The 22,470-nt window shown below is 36.2% G+C and overlaps 1 long non-coding RNA gene across 2 annotated transcripts; it reads right to left on the minus strand.

Annotated features, from left to right (window-relative positions):
- Positions 1 to 10,066: 10,066 nt before the first annotated feature.
- On the minus strand, positions 10,067 to 21,264 carry LOC134531435 (uncharacterized). 2 transcript variants are annotated; one of them, XR_010074992.1, is made up of 4 exons: positions 21,050 to 21,264; positions 12,495 to 12,616; positions 10,587 to 11,257; positions 10,067 to 10,492 (listed from the first exon to the last, which is right to left on the minus strand). It is a non-coding gene; the product is annotated as an uncharacterized LOC134531435 (long non-coding RNA). The 2 variants fall into 2 exon arrangements; XR_010074991.1 differs by having other exon boundaries at positions 10,067 to 11,257.
- Positions 21,265 to 22,470: the final 1,206 nt, after the last annotated feature.

The raw sequence follows: 22,470 nt of genomic DNA on the forward strand, positions 1-22,470 counted from the left end.
TTCAAGATGGCGGCCAAATGACAAGATGGCGGGTGTCACAGCAATAATAAATGATCACTGCACTCTAGAGGATAAGAATTAAACTAACATGGCGTCAGCGCACTCTCGCCGACGATACACTGATGATGGCTTCCAGCAGACGAAGACAAGATGGCGGACATGACGTCATACTACCTGACGATATATATGCTTTGAAAAAAAAGTGGTGGGAGTCAGTATGTCTGCAGCCACCGCGGGGGAAGGATCGGTCGCCATTTTTAATTTTTTTGCATTCGTCGGGTTCGAACCGAGGACTCCGAGCTCCGTGTCGTAAATGTTTGTTTTTTAAATATTTTATTAAAAATTTTATTATTTAATTTTTTTATAATTTTTATTTTTTTTCATTAAAATCGGATAATAAATTTAAAGATGGCGGCCGTAACGGAAATTGCAACGGTGACGTCATAATTCAAAATGGCGGATAACACAATGCCGGAATTTTCGAGAAAACAAAGTCGACGGTATCCAAGATGGTGGCCTCCAGTGGAACAGAAAAAAGTCAAGAGCGACGCTGGCTCAATCTAGGAACAAACAGCTGAAACAAAGTCGACGGTATCCAATACGGCAGCCTCCATCGGAACAGAAAAAAATCAATATGACGACAGAGACGAAAATTTCATCATAATGAGTGGGGCGCTCGATTTAAAGATGGCGGATCCAAGATGGCCGCCGTGATCTACTTGTTCCCGTTACGTTATGTCCCGTTACGCTGTGTCCCGTTACGCTTATCCTAGATGGCCGACGTGACGTTACAGATGGGCGTGACGTCAGAGATGTGGCTCGGCTCTCGGCTCCACAGCCTGAAGCCTGTCCCCGGATAAAGATGGCCGTCGAGGTCAAGGTCAAGTCCTGATAGAGGCTTAACTGAGGCTTGAGTTAAGGATGCTTAAGCCTCTATCAGGACATTTCTAGCCGTTGGGATTTTTAAGGAATAAAACGGGAAATTTTCCCTCGAAACGGGAATTTTTCCCTCGAAAACGGGAAATTTTTTCTTAAAACGGGAAATTTTGAGTCATTTTGAGTCAATTTTGAGGAATTTTGAGGAATTTTTGCCGCCGTGACGTCACAAATCCAAGATGGCGGACCGACAATCTTCAATCCACAGCCTGAAGCTTGCGCTCGGACCGTCATTCGTATACTACTAACGTCAAGTTTTCAATCTGCCCCTAGATGTTGATTGCTAAACGATCAGTCAGGCGAATAACTAACTCGTCCCCCCTTAAGGCCACGGACTACGTCGAGCGGCGACATTGGGCAATATCGAAACCGGCTGTTGCATGTTGCAGGTTTCCGACACATGCTGGTGCCGGCGCTAGTGCTGGTCGCGCTGCACGCACTGGGCTCGAGCGGCAAGCCCGTGGCATCGCCTCTGGACGCCGTGGACACCTGCATCTTCACGTGCGACTACTGCTACAAGGTGAGTCGGCTCTTCGCAGCTTCGCTGTCAGTACCGTACGGGAACGGGACTTAGTCAGGGAAGAGGTCCGTGAGTCCGGACCTTCAAGGATTTAAATAAAAGAAATCTAATGAAGACAGACCAGGGAAATTAGCCCAACATGCCTCATACACAGATGTGGCAGGAGTTGTTTTTGCAAGAAGTCTATGTTTGAAGCCGGTTTGCACACGTGTTGTAAGCATATCTTAACAGACATTTGACATGTGTGTTTGTTGTAAATTTATATATATATATAAAATATATATGTGTGTGTGAGTATTTATGTCTTGTTTTAACGAAATCATCAAACAATTTACTTAAGGAAAAAGTAGCATAAACAATTAAATAATAAACAAAATTTAAAATGTTCAGTTTTCTTTCCTCAAGCAAAATCATTACTTCAATTTATAAGTAAGTGTAAATGTTAGAGTTCTGAAAGTTTACGGTTGTTCCCTGGGATTTCAATGTGACAATTTTCATTTAAAACTTAATAAAAAATAAAACTTACTCATAAAAAATGGCAAATTGTTACGCTGGACGACCCCCTCCGTCACAATATCCTGGCGACAATCTGGCGGGAAGTGCGGGCGATGCAGGGGACGGTGGGGATAAAGCCACTTTGCCCGCTGTTTGCTTTTCAATTTTGTCCTTTTTTTTTTTTTTTTTTTTTTTTGGTAATGATAGTTTTTGATGTATGAACGTCTCAGCTCTCGGTATACGGCATTTGGTAGAAATAATTTCGTGAATGGAACGAAAATGTGTAAACACGGTGCTGCCATCTGTGGCGGATGGCGCGAACCAAAGTTCATAGAGACAGAGGGTAACGTTATATTATTAACTGTTTGATGAATTTGAACAAGATGGGCAGCATTTTAATAAAAATTTCTTGTCGAAAATCAGGTTGTTTAGTATTTTTTTCCAAGTCTTTTTCACTTTTATTGGAGCCGTTTCAGAACATGGTTTTTTTCTTTCTGTAAATCAAATGATTCTACTAAGACGTAGTCGCACCAGCAACCAGGGGCGCACCAACGGGGGGGGGGGTATTTTGCCCCCCCCCCCCTCTGAAACCTTGAAGTGGGGGCAAACGGGGGCAAAGAAAGTGCTGTGTAATCAATTTTTAGATAATACAACTGCTTAAATAGCACCATTTTTCACCTTGAAATACAAATTATCTCGGGGGAGGACCCCCGGACCCTCCGCTTCAATAGGGGGGATCGATGATTCTTTATAAATAGGTATATAACCCCCCCCCCCCCCTTTTAGAAATATAGTTGTTGCGCCCCTGCCAGCAACGAATTCTAGCTGCGAGTGCGGAAACTACGTGTTATTCGCGTCAAGAAGTGTAGTTTAAAACACAATGTTCGTATATTTATCGCGCTCGGCATTATTTTAAAGAATTCCTTTGTGTTCCAGTTTCGTATTATAAGTTTATTTACTACATGAGAACACATGAATCTGCTCGTTACCGAGGCTAGACATTTCCACATCACTCGCGAGTACTGAAAGACTAGCTCACGTTTTTTTAAAGGAATTAGGGGGGGGGGGGGTATGTTTTCCCCCACCCTCCCGTCACCGAACACGCCCCTGGATGCAACTGCCTACGTTATGGCTTATGAGATGGCATCCGTACAGGTGCAAGTCAACCTTGAATTTGCAACTTGAAATTAGCTGTTTTTTTATTGGGTCACACGGATATGCACACAGACTTAAGGCAACGGCACATCCAGGATAATAGAGCGCTCCAAACCACTTGGTCACATATTTGTCACACTTTCAAGTATTTGTCTCCAATATATTTGACAATAGAGTTGGAGGGATAGTATTGAATGGAAAATGGTTTTCAATTTTCTCCATCAAATATCTTTAGACAGATAACCTCAAATATGTTTTTGTGGCATATGTTCATAGTGCTAACGCATGTGTATAACTTTCGTAGTCTTTTTAGCTATATAACTTGAAATTATTATTGCATTCGTTTAGAAAATCAAAGATGGGCTTGAAAATATTTTGGATACGAGTTATAAACAAAAACCTCCTCGAAACGAGATACTGGTGAGAAAGTAACTAGTCTATGTAAAACAAAAAATGAACGAAAATGCCACCCTGCATGGTCGTTAAAATAAATTTTTTTGAGCGTTTATATATAGATGTATTTCAATTAAAGGATGACACTAAACTTTTAACACGAATATAATTATCAGTTATTGGCATTATTATGCGGAATATAAGTACTACAGCATATTTAAAAAAATTATTTTAAATATACGGTCATTTGATAGTTTTATTTCCCGTCTTTATCGACCGGGTTTGATACGTTAGACCATCGGAACTTGAGCTAACATGGGAATGACGTCGCTGTTTCTTTACTTGCTCTTTCTCTCTCCGTTTAACGGAAACGTATACCTTCCTGTCGCGTTCACAACAGTGCGTCGGTAATTAAACCTGGATGGCATTGGCAGAAGGCAAGTGCTCTTGTCATCATGCTCTCTCAGGAAGAGGTAAACATCTAGCACAAGCGTCTTCGTTCTGTGCTGCTGTGTGCAGGTACGACTGGCATTCCCACGAGCGCAAACATACTGGGTAAAATGCCCCATTACGCAGCTAAAAGGGGCCCGTGTGGCACCCCGTTTGACGACCCAATTAACCCTCTCCACCTTTATGTGTCTCGCTCTTCCTCCCCCCCCCCCCCCCCCCAACTACTATCTAAAGCCGACTGTCTGTCTCCTCTCCTCTGTCGCGAATGCCTGCATCCCTCGTTGGACTCCCAATCATCCGTTTCATCCGTCCGTCACCCGTCCGTCCGTCCGTCAATCACGTGACCTGTAGCCAATCAGATGGCCCGAAAAATTCCATCCGTCCGTCCGTCAAAACTTTACAAGCTTTAGCTTTTGACGGATCAACGGATGGTCCACCGCCTTGTTAAGTCGATTGTCTTCAATACGACTTTCCGAAAACAGTGTTCGATTTTTTTTTAATTTGCAATTATAGAAGGCTGTGTCGTATTGACCGATTATTGTCATAATGACGGTAAAGATTGCTTATGAGAATGAGCTTTTCGGAAGAAATGCTGATAAATTACGTCCGGGAAAGGGATCATTTGTATAATATACCTATACAGCAAAGACTATCGGGATAAACAACTGAGGGAAAAAGCCTGGATAGAAATAGCTTCTGTTTCCTTTGACGCAGTAATAAAAGAAGCATAATTTTATTTATTGCTGGCATGACTAATGTTATTTTTAAACGGCACCCAATTAATCCACTTGTCAAAGCACGGTTCCCGCCTATCACATTCATAAAAACAAAAGTTAATTATCCCAAGTAAATTATTTTCACCAAAAGTTTACCTACAATTGAGAAAGTATGTGGCGGAAAGTTGTATCACTGATATTTTAGAACAGTGACGGACGGACGGACGGACGGACGGACGGACGGACGGACGGACGGACGGACGGACGGACGGACGGATGGCGGATGGTGAGTCGGTAATAATTGCCGAGAGAAATAACGGACCCAAATTGACGGGCGGACGGATGACGGACGGATGAAACGGATGATTGGGAGTCCAGCTTTACGACTCAACCTCATCCGCCATGTTACATTTTTTAATTTGTTTGTACCCGATATTTGAAGAAAAATATTTTAAAGAATTATTACACAAGAAAAGCTGTATGCCGGTATGCATAATTCAGCTAAGGAATAAGTTTACTGAGACTTATTTTAGATATGTTGTAACGTGTTTTCACTGAAACTTAAAGGTCGATAGTGTGGCAAAATCGCTAATCTGGCACCGACTTGGTCTCAAACGAGCCGGATTAAGGCCCGTTCTACAGTGACACGGAAGAGGTGACGGATCTCACCGAACGGAGTATCTCTAATGACACACATGAGGACACGTACCTGTACGGATTAGCTCGGTAATGCGCAGTTCTTCCGTTTACGTTACTTCGTACGACCAACAGAAGAAGATTCGCTGCGATGGTAACCATTTTTTTTATGTTCTAAATACGTTAAAAAGTGTTTCAAGTACAAGAGTAGTGTGCTATCATTACTTTGAGTTTTTTTTTTTTTTTTAATAAAATAATGTTTCATAACCGAGAAATTCAAACTCATTAGTTGCCATTTCTAACGTTATTGTGAATAGTGGAAGCGGCAGACGGGTAGTACAACGCATTTCTGCCGCTGCAGCAAAAAATTCCACATCGTTTTTTTCTTCTTAATATTCTTGCGGTTGCTTTTCTCAGATTGCAAAATTCAGGTCCCTCAGGAATGCACTAAATAAATGAATCAAAATCTAAAACGAAAACAATCTAAAAGAAATTGCAGAGAAAAAACTTGACAGCAGCTCCGGTTCAACCGCATAGTGTGACACCGACCTAAATATCCGTTTCCGGTCTTACGTTTCCGCGTCATCGTGGACTACAATGGCACGTAAACTTTTCACTATCGCGTCTGCTGCTTCTAAAATGCACGGAAATGTGACATATGGGAACCAAACTTACTAAATATTAATTTAATTTTAAAACATATATTTTTTGCTTCAAGATTAAAGCACGGTAAAAATTTACACACATAATAAAAAAAACACCAAGTAATAATAGAACACTGTATATTCTTGTACTTGAAACAATTTTTACAGCATTAAGAACATTAAAAAAAAAATGGCTACCATCGCAGCGAAATACTCTTCTTCTACTGGTCGCACGGAGCAACGTAAACGGAACAACGGAAGAGCTTAGCATTGCCGAGCTAATCCGCACGGGTCCGTCTCCGTCTGCGTGCCATTGTAAAAACTCTGTGTTTCCGTGCCATCGTGGAATGGGCGACCCGAACGCGGGCTCTGTTGCAGGGCCAAGTGCTGCTGAGGTGCGCAAACGAGTGCCTGCAGAGGAACGGCGAGATGGACAAGCTGTGGCTCAACACCTGCCCCTACTTCGGCCTGCCGCTCTACTTCGACTAGCCTGTCCAGCCCGGCGCAGTAGTTGCCATCATGTAAAATAAAGAAAACTTGCGTACTCCTCACCGCTCCAGATATTTTCATCTCTCTTAACACAATTTCCCTCCTCAGACAAACTGAAAAAAACCCAAGGAAAAGGTTTGGTAACACTCAGAAGTGCATTTATTTATACTTTACATTTCTTAGTACTACTACAAACATGTGTATCACTAAAGACTTTTCACAGCCAAGTGCTTACGCAGAATTTAATTCCATTGAGGAAAAAAAGGGGGGGGGGGGGGGGGGGGGAATAGAATCACTTTGACCAGTGTTTGCTATCAAATCCTTTCAATTTGTTAGTGGGAATAAGATTTTTTAAAATTTCGATCATGGAGGAGGGGAGGGGGAAGAGAGATATGTCCCAACCATCTCCCCCACTGCGTATGCATGCCCCTGTTCATAGCCTTTCCCTCTCAAATGTACAATTGTGAGTCAAGTTAATGATGCATATAGTGGAATACGCCAGCTATGAGTACGTTGCAATTTGAGCTGTAATTATTTTCTATGTTGGTAGTACAAGTCTACACATGTTGTAAATAATATTCTGAATAAAAAGTCAGAATTGGTACACATTTCTGATACTTATAAAACTGGGGTAATGAGTTACCCCAAATATACTTGAGTGTATGCAACAAACATGTATCCACTTAAGGGTTAAATATGTACAGTTATTCACTAACACAACACTACCACGGAAAGAGGAAGACTAATATATTCACGCACGATAGTAGTCTACTAGACAGCCGTGTGCTATCGCTGGCCTTGGCAGGCACAACCAATCAGAGCACGGGCGCCGCTTGGACTCTCAAGGGGGGCGGTTTTACGACCTGCGCGTCTCAAGGCCCTTCCTAGCCTGCGCGAGTTGTACATATGAAAAAGTAAATATGGGCTAATATTTACACCATTCAAAAATATTACCTATTTCTAAATAACAAGGAAAACTGTACTATATGTTTACAAATAAATGTATTATTTAAAGTAAGTAGGTAACTCTATGTACCTTAAGTTTAAAATCACAAAGTTTCGGGTAGAAAACAACTAATTTTTGACAGCACGAAGAGCAATCAAAGAAGCCAATCTTCCTTAGTCCTTAGATATGCTTTAATATGCCTCCTGCAGTGAAATGAATACCAGTTTTTATTCTACCTGCCTGAAATTAAAATTTACCCACACCGCCCATCACAAGATGTTCTTGTCTAACTCGTGCTAGTGTGCTTGTGTTAGCCGGCATGAATTACTGTACAATGGCTGTAAAACACACCGATGCACAGCGAAGCTTCCGACCACTAGGCCGCCTGTGCAATAATATCGAGCCGTGGAAGTTGCTGCTCGCTGCTCGTTGCTGGGTGTGTTAGCGATGCTTCTCGATTAAGAGGAGTTGGTCGGCCAACAGCGTTGGCTGCGTTATGTGAGGCAGGCATTAAGTCAGTACCTGATTAATTTTCTTATGACTGGTATTTGTTAGAAAAAATTCCGAGTTTCTAGAACAAGCATTTTTTTTAAACTGAAACATAGGCATTGGGAAACTATAGCAATAAGCATAAAAACTTTTAAAATAACTGTACCCAGTACAGTGCTGCCAACTTCCTGGAACACCCATCAGTAATCATATTTATGAAAACAAAGAATGGCGATCAAGAAAATTAAAACCAAACCACACACCCTAGAAATTAATTAACACACTTATACAGAAATTAGCTAATCCATTCAGTAAATAGTTTAAAAACTGTACATGTCTAAAAAAAACTTAATAAAATAAACCAATTAAGTACCAGGATTAATATTTATGTTAAGTACTTTACAAAAGGTCTACATTATTGTTATTATTTGATAATGCAAACACTGCATACTTAGATTCTTCAATCCCCTTGGGGATAAAGGAGTTTCATAGCTCTCCTCATTGGATGAACTGAATTTAACTTCACTGGATCATACCAAAATAACTGTGCCTGATATGCAGCCAACAGCCAAACAGAAATATGTGTGAGATTTATCATACAAAATGCTGATAGGCACACAATATTCTTGACATGTCATTAAGTTTCTCTGTCTCTGTAATGAATAAATAACACTCCATGATTACGTGACTAGACATAAAGTAGAATGATTACGGAAAATCTTCAATACTTGGCAGCATTGCCAGTATTCTCAAGCTTGTTAGATTGGAGAAAATCCAGACAATCTTGCCTTTGCCTGACCAAAACTATCTACCGTACTTTATTAGCTGGTACAATTTCCGCTGCATTACCATGGGCTATTATGCTGGAGGTAGACTTCCATTTGTCTAAGCAGCATTATGTTATATGTTCGTTAATTAATATTATTAGGTACATTCTTTAAATGATTCATGCAATTGGAAATTTTGATTTAATGCAGTTTTTTTGTACATACGCCATTGCAGTTTTGCACTGTTTGTCATGGAAAATTCTGAAAATAAAAAATTCACGTAAAACAACACTGAATCAGCTGATGTCGGACAAATGGAACCAATGACGAAACGAAACTAGAATTGTGGACAACAATGACGACAGCACAGACAAAAAAATGTTCAACCTCTAAATATCAGACTGATCAGTCTGTTTGTGCCTGATAACGGGAACAGATGTCAGTTCCCAAAACGTTGCAACTGTTTTGTCTTAGGAAACCTTCTGTGTTCGCCAGTGCTATTGTTGTTGTGTTGCCCATAGCACTAATATAACTTCATTGTAGCGTTTATATGTTTGCTGCGTTGTCCAGGTTTGTTGTCTGCCTGCATTTAATCTGTCTCGTCGTTATTAGACCACTGTGTTCGTCCGTGTTGTTATATATTTTTTCCCATGACTAAGTTCTTTCAACTGAATTCGTGTGCTGTCTGATATTTAAAGGTTAAACATTTATTTGTCCATGCTGTCGTCGTCGTGTTGTCCACAATACTTGTTTCGTTTCATCGTTGGTTCCGTTTGTCTAACATCAACTAATTCAGTCTTGTTTTCTGTAGATTTTTTTCCATTTATTCATTTGTTTTTGGAGTTTTTCCTTGATAACAGTGCAAAACTGCAATGGTGTATGTCCAAAAAACTGTATTAAATCAATATTATTAGGTTTTTTAATTTTTTTTTAGTCTTGCCGTCATGTCGATGGCGAGGTCTTTAGATACGGTAACACACATTAACACAGACCATGTATACTGGGGAAGGAATCATCCATGGCAAGTGATTTTGGGAATTCATGTAACACTAAAATAAGAATTTGGTTTCAAACCCAGGGCTTCTGAAATGTGAGTCTACTGTCTTACCACTGCACCACTCTACCGCTCTACCTTACCCCTTAGGTTAGGTAAGCCTTTGGTGCAAGGTGAGCAGAGGAAGCCCAAGGAATATGGGCTCAACAATGTGTCATCCTACAAGGGAAAGTTTAAGCACAAAGGGGGCAGACTGAATGCTGCCTAAGAACAATAGGTGCTTAATAATGTGTGTACGTATATGTATATGTATGTATATGTATGTATGTGTGTGTGTGTGTGTGTGTGTGTGTGTGTGTATATATGGTCAAACAAATTTTATGCTGTAAAGAATTCTAGGGTTTAAATAGGTATGAATGAATAAAAAAATTAATGAGACATTTTTCAGAGGGCAGCCATATTACACTTTACTTTTGTTCTTTTATAAATATGTATAATTAACAAAACAAAATTACAGAAATAAATATAAACTCTTAACACATGTGACATGAGTATTAGTAAATCTCGTAATTGATAATAAGTTTATCTCTGGGGCCCCCACTAGTTTAAATCAAGAAAAGAATTAATTATGGTACAAGACAATTAATCATTTATGTTATGTCCTGATTTTAATTTTGGCAGGTTAATGGATCAAAAGAGAAATTTAATTGTCCGAAGAATGCATGCTGCATGCGGAGAACACAAGAGTAAATCTTATCTGGTGCACATCCTGAGGCCGTAGGAGAGAGGAGGGAAATCCACTCCTAGTAGATAATCAGGTATTCATTTCAGACACGGCTCCGTCACACCAGGACGCCCACCGCTAAACAAAAGATGTGGCAAGTCCATAAATAATAAATGGATCATGAAAATAATACTTTAAACTCGATTCTCAAAGGAATCGTGAAATAACTCACCCCTTCAGGTGGTTAGATGCACTTGAATCACTTCATAATTTTGTGACAGAGCAGAAGCTACAACTAGAAAATGTTCATTATGGCAGCCAAGACATGAAGAAGGCTGAGACAGCAAATTGCTCGGAATTTAGAGGTGACCAAAGAGTCACCACTGTATAGAACAGTCCAAAACAAAAGATTACAAACAATCCACCATAACAGTTATATTATTTTGTCTAGCGTAACAAATATATTTGTAAATATAAATGATAAAAAAATGAAGCAGCTCTTCAGTTTGCCTTTAAATACAAAAACACAATATGATATTGAGCATATACCCAGAAAATGCTGAATAGTGGCACACCACTATGCCTCATAAATATGATTAGGAGGTAGGACTACTTATTGAAAAGTTGAAGACAATGGGAACCAAACAAAACAGTAGCCAACTTATTCATTTGTTAAAATCTATGTCATGTTCTTTCAAAATGCTTGAATATTTTACAGCTAGATCATTCAACACAGTCTGAGACAACACTTGCTGACTGTTGGTAAGTTGTGTGAAGTCTTCACAGGTGGTTCCACTGTCTGCACACCGCTGACACATGCCCGCTGAACACTTCTTCAATATGTTCTCAGTAAACGAGACATCGCTCTTCGGCGCGTCACTGCCAAATTCGGGTCCATGCACACTGGAAAACACCAAACTTTCAATTTTCCTAAAAAAAAACTGCTTTGGCTACCATCCCATTTCTATTTGCCTGGAGAGCTGTTACATAATGTTTAGTGAATTACAGAATAAAAAATTACTTTTTGCTGGTAATAATTTCAACATATTTTCACACAACATCCCATGTAATTAAACCATACCGGGTGCACCTTGTGATATTCCAGAGAAATATGTGTCCAGATTTAAATTAAATATAGTTACTCTAGTATACAGTTTCTTAAGTTTAGTACAGTGCTGTAGTCACTCATTAATTTTTGTAAACAAGCTTTGAATTGACCATCAGTATATATGTGTGTGGTGTTAATTTTAAACATAGTTCTCAGAAATTTGTATCTGGTACGCTTACAATTAGTTGGATTTCAAATGCATCTCGACTTCAAAAAGTCTGAGAACCACAGAATTAACCAATGAACAATTATCAATCAACCAGGGCCAATCAAAAAGAATTAAGCTGTTTCGTTGAGACAACAAAAATTTTACTGAAACCATTTTCCAACCAATTAAACTACTAAGTTTTTTGTATGGATTTTGTGTGAATGGTTTCGAGAGTTTTGGAAGGATAGACTAACTCATTGCAAATGGTTTGGCAGTATGAATTTTGCAGAAGGATACAGTAAGTGCAAAACAGGTCGATCATGCTTCTGACATCTTTACACTGAGGCTTGTATGCAACAGAATAAAGTATTCTATTAGCACAAATATCAAGATTTGAAAACACTTTTGTTTTATCTCTGATAGTGTCTGAAAAATTAGTTAATATAATTTTGCTACCTGAAATGTACTGAGTTTTATATCTGCGCAAACACTTCAGGGCTAGCTGTTTCAACATTTGGTACTTACTTTTAGTAAAAGAGATTTTGACATTGATTCCATTCCAATAAAAATTAACTTTGCTAACTTTGTTTCATTACACTACAACCTCAAGGAAAAAAATCATGGCACAATTTAACTTGAGCCTTTATTCTACATAAATAAAATGAATAGTGGAACTTAAGATTGCCAAAATACAGTGATGCTTGAATGACTGAAAAGGAAGAAGAAAAATAACCCTTTAAATGACACTGACAGTAAAACCTAAAATAAATTTTAATGGCTGTAAATTTTTTCTTGTAAATTAATACTAGGTATGCAACCACGAGTAAATAGTGTAGCTTAATGGAAAATTTCAAAGTGGGAAAAATATAAACTTGAATGTTTACCTCAGAATTCCTTTTAGTACACCAAGGAGAAACCCATCGTTATAACCTTGTGCATAGCCGCTGTCAAAACCACTCTGGAATGCCAAGTCCCAACCAGCTGACGCACCTTCCCGGAAACCTGCCTACACATATAAACTGAATAAGTAAACAAAGTAGAGGATTGAATAGTTGTATACATGATTAAAGCTAAAGCATGTCCTGCAACAAAAATTCAAAAAATGCAATTATTAATCTACATACTATGTTTACACACATTCTTGTTTTTATGATAAAACCATTAGGGCTCCAAATTATATTTAACACTCTCAGGATGGTTTTACAATTACAATGGAGTCCTACTAATTTGAACTAATTGGTACAGAGACCTGTGCGGATGAGCATATTTTCGGTTCAGCCGAATAATTACCATACTGCAACAACGTATAGTAAAATACATTTCCATGTGCATTTAATTATCACGAAACACAGCCTTCAACATTTTTACAAGTACAAAATCACTAAAAAATGTTGATAATTGGGTCAAGACAGAACATGTAATTTTTCAAATACAAAATATTCAAGGTTTTATTAAAAAATTTTTACCCTTAACTAGTTAGGATTAGCTGTTCGGATTAAAGTGACTCACTGGATCAGATCTATTCGAAGATTTTACGTCCTGTACATTTTTTTACTACAATCTTAGTGGATAGGCTACATTTTCATGCTTCATCATCAATACTACAGATAAAAGAAACATTAAAATGTTCAATTAACTATATTTACTAAATAAGAGAAAGTATTTAAATAAAAATAACTCAAGAAATACAGTAGGTTAGTTGCAGTGTTATCACAAATCTATTTTGTTTCCTCTCCAAAGCATGAGTAGAGAAAGTGATATCTGTGGCGAAAACTACCTCTGGAAGCCACCCCCACCTAACTGCGCAGCAGCATAAACACTGCAATTAGTATGCTTTACTTACATTTTTTTTCCTGTTATTAAGTTATTTCAAGGTGTGGTTTTTTAAAATGATTTTAAGAAGTTTTCCATTTAATTATTTTCTACATTTTGTAATTTTTAACCCACAATTTCCTGATATCCATTGCCCGTCCCACTATATTGTGTATATACAATACAGTGGAAACTAAAACTTCTCGATAATTCTGAAGAAAAACCACTTTTCAGAGATAGCAGGGTACTTAAAAAAATTTCAAAATGCTTTCTTTTACTACATAACATGTTTTTGATCATTTTGTATGAGGGCATAGTGATTCTTCAAGTAGTTTACTAGTATAGGTAAATTAATTTTGGAGACTGAAGTAATTATTAGAAAGCCAATTCCTTTTGAAATATGTTTTTTAGGTTCTCCCTGTACTGCCCAGAAAAAATTGAAAAAAAAAAAAAAAAAACATTTGAGACACCCTCTAATTTAGAATAAACTTCTACCATCTTGGAATTTTCTAAAAAAAAAAAATTGGTTGTCTGTAAAGTCGGTTTACGGACGATAGTTTAACGTGACGTCATAACAAAACATCGATGAAATGATTGATCCAGAAGAAAAGGAAATATCATATTCGGCCTGAGACTGAGCCGTAATAGGTTTTTGTAACCAAACCATTTAGGCATTAAAAATATTATATCTTTTGAGGAAGAAATTTTTTTTTAATTTTTCTATCTTTTGTATGATAAAATCTACCTCTGCATACTTTTATGAATAAAATTTAATCATTTTTATTGAATTATCACTATTTTGTATGGATACAAAGGAGTGAAATGAAATGTACAATTTAATAATAAAATTACTTTTATTTGCATTCATTAATTTAAATATATTTATTACTTTTGAAATGTTGCGTGCGCCGTATTTATTTTTACAAGTACAAAAAATTTTTTTGCATCAATCGGGATTCGAACCGACAACTTTTACAATGGAAGTCAATCAATTCAATTCAATTCAAAGTGACGCTGACCTCAAGGCCACAATGCCATTCTTAAAAAATGGTAGTTTCTGATGTTATATATATATATATGTGTGTGTGTGTGTGTGTGTGTGTATATATATATATATATATATATACAAATTTTGTTCACGGTAGGGGAATAATATGATTTCGTTTTTATAACACGATTTTATAACAAATACGCAAACCAAATTTATTTATAATGTGTTACAATATTTTTTAAAACATTGTGCAAAAGATCCCGGGTGTAATTTGAATTATTATGTGTAACTGTAAAACACCATTGTTGGTTCAAAAAGTATTTGAATATTCAACATTACTTTTAAATAACCGTACCGATTGTGTTGAAAATGGTGGACGATCGTTAAATTACATAATATTAATAATTCAAACTACGAAAATATGATTGAAAAGTCAAATCGATGGTTGTTCCAATCGAGTGGAAGAAAGATGCCACACATGCGTACTATGAGCATGAAGAGAGATGCCACGCATGCGTACAATGAGCAAACAGGACACATCCGTAGTGGGATATCCGTAGTGGGACACTTTTTCGTGCGTGCAGCCGGCGTTCATCGATTTATTAGACGTCACGTCAAAAATGCTGTAACTCAGAAATGAATAATCATAGGGAGGAGTTTGTGTTGTCAAATGTTTCTGTTTCTGAAGAAGAACTCATCACTACAATATAAATTTAAAAATAGAGAGTTTTGTAATTTTATTAATATAAAACAGTTTTGAAACATTCAAAACAGCATTTTTTCATTAATGAATTAAAGAAATATTTTTTGAAAACTTAAAACTTGATGGAATTCAATTTAAAATTGACAATGAACATGTATGAATAAACAGGTAGTGTTCAATATGGCTGACAATTAATTATTTTTTTATCAAACTCATCTCTCTTGCTGATAAGTTCTGATTTGATATGACCTTCCGTATTGTCGTTACCTTCAATATCATATTCATCCTTGGAATGCAGTAAACGTTTTACTTATGGAAGAAAAGATTATTTGGAGAAAGACAAGTTTATCACCACGTGAATTCCCATGAAAGATTCTATGTTCCTCACAACACTCCAAAATCAAATGAAAGATAACTGCCTGAGAAAGTGAATAAGCTCATAATAATATTGCATAAGCACATGGAAACAGCATTCTTAGCAAATACCTCACCCCATACTTCTTCCATACTACTGCCACCTATGATTTGCCCCTGCACCCATGTATATCATAAGCAGATGAAATCCACATAATCTCATCATGATTACCTTGGAAAGCGCATCACCTGAGAGTATATTGATGGCTTTAACGAAAAGCGGCTGATCAAATGTAACAATACAACTTAGTTGCTGCTTCCTGCATTCTTCAGCCGCGAAATGAAGACAGATGTTAATTGAGGTGGAGTTAAAAGGTTGAAGATTGACGAAGGGCAAGGGTATCACTGCTGACTTTTCGTAACATAGTTTCTGATACTGTGCATCGGCCGCAATGAAGTCAATTTCGCTATCAACGCATTTGCAAATATTTTCTACCAGATGTCACACCTCTTTAAATACCTACTACGAATAATCGACATTTTTTGGACAGTTAAAGGTTCGCAAATTTTTCGGTGCTATGCGAGTGCCTCTTGTAAGCTTCCTTATCAAACGACTCCCTGCAACAAAGACAGCATGTTTTTAAGTCGAAGGTAAGTAGGTCAATCTGAGGAGGGATTTTGTTGTATTTGTTCATTCAGGTAGACACTGGAACATAATTCCTATGACTGGTAGAGTTTTTTATTGAACTGTAAAAACACTTGCACATGACTAATGCCCTCAATTTTTTCACAAAGTCCCATCTTTTCTTTTTACACTGCTATTCCTCAAAATCTCTAAACCTCTTGTCACATTGACACTGTTAATGTTCACCATCCTGCCTTCACAGTAGAAAGTTCAATTTTCCTCCACTTTCTATTCAGCTTTCTAACTACTTGTTTACAATCACCAAAACTTGTATATAAATAATGGTTATTCCTTTTTTTAAGTATATCTTTACTAAATAAATTTAATTGATTATAACTTTTTTTTTATCAATTTCACGAAATAATTTTAAACATTATAATTCACAATATTTACATTCATTACTAAATTCTACAATTCTTAAGTAAAAAAAATAATGTTTTTGGAGTTTTCAAACCTGTTACATGTTATAAAATTATATCAACTCTTTTTTTTAGACTTTTTATTGCAGTAATAGGTTCTTCCAAAACAGAAATGTTTGGTACGAAGAGTACATTCCTATGATTGTTCGTCGCTGAGTTATGGTATTTTTTGGAAACATCAAAATCTGCAGATATTTATTCTAATTTTAAAGGTACCTATTCACCAAACAGGATTTTTGGGATTTTTTAGGGAAGAACTGAAAGACCTAAAGAATGTATTTCAGAAGGAATTAGCTTTCTAATAACAGTTTCCTTTTCGAGCCAAATTTAAGTCTAAATCGCCTATACTATACCAGTAGTTTACCATTTTAACAAATGGTGAGGTTAAGTAGCTACATTACAAATACGTACTGTGATTTTGTGAGTGAGCCCTAACCAACCTGAACCGTTCACATGATTACAAAGCATTTTAATGTGGCTATACCAACCTAACCACTGTTCACATAATTTCACAGTATTTTTGCTGTAGCTACTAACCATTTATACAATTTTATAGTATTTTTACTGTACCTAACATAACCTGACCAACAGTTAGGGGCGTAGCCAGGAGGGGGGTTTTAGGGGTTTTAACCCCCCCCTTCTTAGCCATTACTTTTTTTCTTATCTGAAAGAAGGTTAGCTAAAAGCCTGGGTGTCTTACTGCTATCACCGGCCACTGCACTGGAGGAGAAGAGTAAGCGAGCCCTATCGATTCTCCTTCCCTTCCGCTACCCCTGTCACAAGCAGAAGCTATAAGGTTGTGAAGCCGTGATGGGTCCCAAGTTTTCAAATATCTTACACCTATTGTATTTAACCTGCGCGGTAATTATAAGCAGATGGTGACTGGGTAACTCTTCAAGCTAAAGCTAATTGTTTCCAGGAATAGGCCAGTTCTGCCGAAACCCAACCATTTTTATTCCTTTTTTTTTTTTTGTATTGTCGAGCTTCGAGCATGATTTATGATTTTGAGTGAGACGTGGCCAAGGTACTTGGATTGATTAAAATATCTTTAATTAATTTCTTACTTCATCCCTCAAACAATTTTTTATTAAAAAATTAATAATATTTTTACCATTAAAATATTTAAAGTTAAGTACCAAAAACTGCTCAGATAGCACTATTTTACACCTTGAAATCCCAATTTTTCCGGGGGAGGACCCCCGGACCCCCGCTTTAATAGGGGGGGACCATACATCTTAACCCCCCCCCCCCCCCCCATACACAAATCCTGGCTACGCTACTGCCAACAGTTAACACTATTTTAAAGGATTTTTAACATAATAACTAATGTTACTTAACCAACATCTACACTGTTTTAAAGTATTTTTAATGTAACTAAGCTAAGATAACAAACGCTCAACAAGATTACATTAAATTTTTTAAATGTATCTAACCTAACCCAATAGACTACTATTTGAAATCACAGTATTTGTAATGTAGCGAACCAAAACTTACCACTTGTTAAAATGGTAAACTACTAGATTCTAGATCCAGACACTAGCCAAGAGCGGAAGAAAAAAAATTGTGGGGAAAAGAATGATGTCATGGAAGTTGGCCAATGATAATAAATTAAATGGTGGAACGAAGGAAAATATAACATGTAGAATTAACAGCGAAAGACAAAATAGCACTGTGGGAAAATAGACTAATGATAATATGAGTTTTGGAGCAATAATAACGGTCATTTACATGAGGAAGAGTGAATTAATAAGTTGGATTGAATATCATTAAAAATTGGATATGTGACATAATGAGGGTAGTAGGGGCGAGAGAAGAGGAAGGTCATGTTTATTGATATTGTATCAATATAATAGTTCAGTGTAGAATGAGAATGTGTGGTTGATATTGTAATAGTGAAAAGGAAAGTGACGGTTCATATTTCAACATATCAAATAAATTAAAATGATGACTGGCAAAACGTTTTTGGTTGAAATTTAATATCTACGAGAGAAAAAGTGACAGAAAACAATTATTGCCATAATGCTACGAAAGGTGTTTTATATGGCTTTTAAATGTTTGTGATTTGTAGTTTTGTGTGAATTTTGTATGTGTTAGGTGAGAGGTGTGTTGTGTGTGTTTCATTTGCGATGTTAGGTGAAATAGTTTCTTTGGTTAGGTGAATCATACAAGTTATTAGGTAGTGTAAAAATGTCTTGTTTTCCTATAGGTTAGTTATGCAATCATTAAATAGTGTATGTGATAAATTAAATCAATGGTTTAATGCTAATAATCTTACTCTAAATATTGATAAAACAAGTATCTTAAAATTTCACTTACATAAACAGTCTAACCCTGTAGTTCAATTGAATTATAGTGATACTAAAATTACAGAAACAAATAGTGTTAAATTTTTAGGCTTGCATGTAAACAATACCTTGTGTGGCAAGGAACATATAGTTAAAATGATACCTAAACTATGTTCAGCTTGTTTCGCACTTCAATCGTTATCAGCAACTGTATCTGTTTTTTATTTAAAACAAATATATTTTTCGTTTTTTCATTCTGTAATGTCATATGGGATCATTTTTTGGGCATCATCACCCTATGCTAATGATGTTTTTTTTACTACAAAAAAAATTATTAGAATAATGTCTAATGTTAATTACTATGTTTCTTGTAGACCATTGTTTAAGAATCTAAGGATACTTACTATGATGTGTCAGTATATATACTCATTAATTAATTTAGTAGTTAAAAATAATGATAGTTTTGATAATAACAGTGCAATACACACTTATGACACCAGAAATAAATCTGACTTGCATGTGCCAAGTAATAATACATCAAGGTATCAAAAAGGTGCACTGTACTCTGGCATAAAACTTTTCAATGCACTCCCTCATAAACTAAAAGTAATCTCCCATTGCAACCCAAGACTATTTAAAGTTCTACTCAAAAACTATTTATTAGAAAATTCATTTTATACATTAAATGAATATTATAATAATGTTTAGAATAACTTATGATGATTTGTTTGTATATTGATGTATTTAATATTTTTGTTTTAATTAGTACTAATTTGATGTGATATTATGATTTAATTAATTTGATTGTTTGTATTGTTCATTTTTGTTGACTTTATTGACATGTTCTATATTCTTTTAAGAATCTGTTGAACGAATTTTGGAAATAAATAAATTGAAGTGATAAAAACAAAGCAAAAGGTTTGGTGAGGGTAGGTCAACTAGTAAAAAAAAACATACATGTAATTCATTCTAGTACATTATACGTGAAAGTTATTGTAAAGGAGACTAAAATTCTACAAGGTCTAGTTTGTAATGAGATAGTGGTATTTCATTTGTATAAAATAAGAATTTTCATGATTAAAATTTTATGGTATCGTGTAACAGAAAATAGGCTCACACTGTCTACTGTATTTTGTGATACCGAGATTTAAATAATTACCTTAATAAAAAATTCTAAATAGTGTTTTTATCGGTAATGTGAAGTAGAATACAGTCCCATCCAGTATACTCTATTTCGCGATGTCGGTGAAAATGTAAAATATATCTAGGATATATTTTCTCAGTATCATGAAGGAGAGTAAGGTCCCACCTGGTGAATTCTCTTTTGTAACATTGGTTATTAATTTAATGAAAGTGAGATGTTTTGATATAAAATTTTCTGAGTATCATGAAGTAGAGTACAGTCCCGCCTGGTCAATTCTATTTTGTGATATCAGTATTTAATTTATTGAAAGTTAAGTCTTTTTGAAATAATATTTTCCCGGTATAGTGAAATAGAACACAGTCCCACCAGGTCATCTCTATTTTGTGATAATTGTATTTAATTTAATGAAAGTGAGAGTTTTCGAGATATTTTCTCGATATCGTGAACTAGAATACAGTCCCTCCCAGTCAACTCTATTTTGCGATACCAGTATTTTATTCCTCATATATTACCTCTTTTCACTCAACTTTTAATTTCAGTAAAATAAATAAGAAATAGGGCATGCTGTTAATTTTCCCAATACCGCCATAAGTTGTAACGTCTACAGACATAATTTTATTGATAATCAAAAATTGGTATTGCCAAATAGAAAAGAGTGGGGGAGAGTATATTCCATTTTAATATATCAGTAAAAATATAGTATGAAAAATAGTATGTTTATAGTTCCCTGCCCAAAACCCTCATATTCTCGCACTTGTCCCGATAATTGGTGTGGTAATTAAAATAGGGGTAAGCGACGCCATCTTAGTGCCGTCATCACTGTTATGGTATCGCGATCTAGAATAGTTCCCAATATGCCCTGTTAGGTAATGAAAGCATTTTTTTTTCTTTCCTTCAGAATTACCAAATGAATCTTAGGCAAAAAAATTGTTTTGCATAGTTCATGTAGACCAGGCTATGAAAGGTAGGCACGAAAACCCATTTACATAAAAGATTTTCAGATAATATGCAACATTATAAGCCTTATGGAAATGTTATTCTCATACCCCACACATGCTTCTTTTCATTTTCTCCCAAGTACACGCTGAAATTGTTTCCAGATCATTATCATCCATGTTTTAAAAAACTTTCTAACACTTAACTGAGAAAAGACCAATAACACACGTCGATTCCTCCACTAACCACGCAAATGATATTTATTCTTTGCCACTGATTAAAATTTGAAAAATCAAAATAGTAAACAAAAACAACCAGCTGGTCATAGATATAATGGGGGTAATATAGATGGAAATCTTAAATAGAGCAAGTTTTGACACAGTCTACTAACGCTCATGGAGGATGGATCACGAACTAACCAAGATGGCGGATGCTGGGCGGGCTATTCAAATTGATTTAATGGCGGGAAATTTAAAATTTGTACCCATAGATAAGATGGGGGTGCAGCTGGTTTCTGTTTATTTTCTAATCTGTGATGCGAAGTCAATTCCCATTTGAAATCTTACTGTTAATTTCAGTCAATGAAATTTCGCGGTGAATCCAACAACTGTTGGCAGTGTTCGTAAATAACTATATTAACTACCAAATTATTATTCTGAAACATATGATCAGTAATTTGTAAGCACAGTTTTTCAGCATATAAATAAGTATGAGTTATATAAATTTTTAGCTAGCCATTCCAACCATGATTCTTATTTTATTTACAATTTGTTCAAGTGAAAGCAAAAGCATTGGGTAGTTAAATTTTAAAACAGGAACTACACCTGAGCATTGTAATATCTGGACAATTTTTTGCCACAGTATGATTAATAAATATAAACATGATATAAACAGTTCTCTAATCCCACCAAAATGGTTTCCTACTCTATGGTTGTTGCGCCATTTGTCCATAAAATAAATAATATCAGTTTCCCTTCTATGTGCTCTGCCCAAGGATACAAGTGGACACAATTGTCCTATGCACTGTTTTGAATCAGTAGGTTCGAGAATATCTTGGCACGAAAATATCTTGGCTTGAAAATATCTTGTTCGCACGACCTACTGTTCAATTTGGTACCCAGCACAATTCCATGTTCATAACTTTTAAAATCAAAAGTATCAATATAATGTCTACATCATTTTATTTTCGGCAAAACTTACCCATTATCCAATAAGCCTAGGGTAAAAGTAACCTTGATGTCATACCTCCTGTAGCAGCTAAGCCCAGTCCCCACCCCACCAATACCAGTTCTTGCTGGTGGAACACCTGTACGAGTCAAGAGTGCAACTGTGCAGTCGAGACAAAAACATATATGTACCAAGGCTGTGTCCCATGCAGGAAGTGATAAGGAATAATTTTCATTAGTTTTTATTTAATATTAATCTCACCCGAGTACATCACTCATTTTTAAGCTAAGAAACAATCGCAATTTTACCTGAAGTGACTAAACAAATGGTTTAATTCATAAATTACAACAGTTTTATTAATCCT

This window comes from Bacillus rossius, chromosome 3 (genome assembly GCF_032445375.1).
Source record: "Bacillus rossius redtenbacheri isolate Brsri chromosome 3, Brsri_v3, whole genome shotgun sequence".
NCBI lineage: Eukaryota > Metazoa > Arthropoda > Insecta > Phasmatodea > Bacillidae > Bacillus > Bacillus rossius.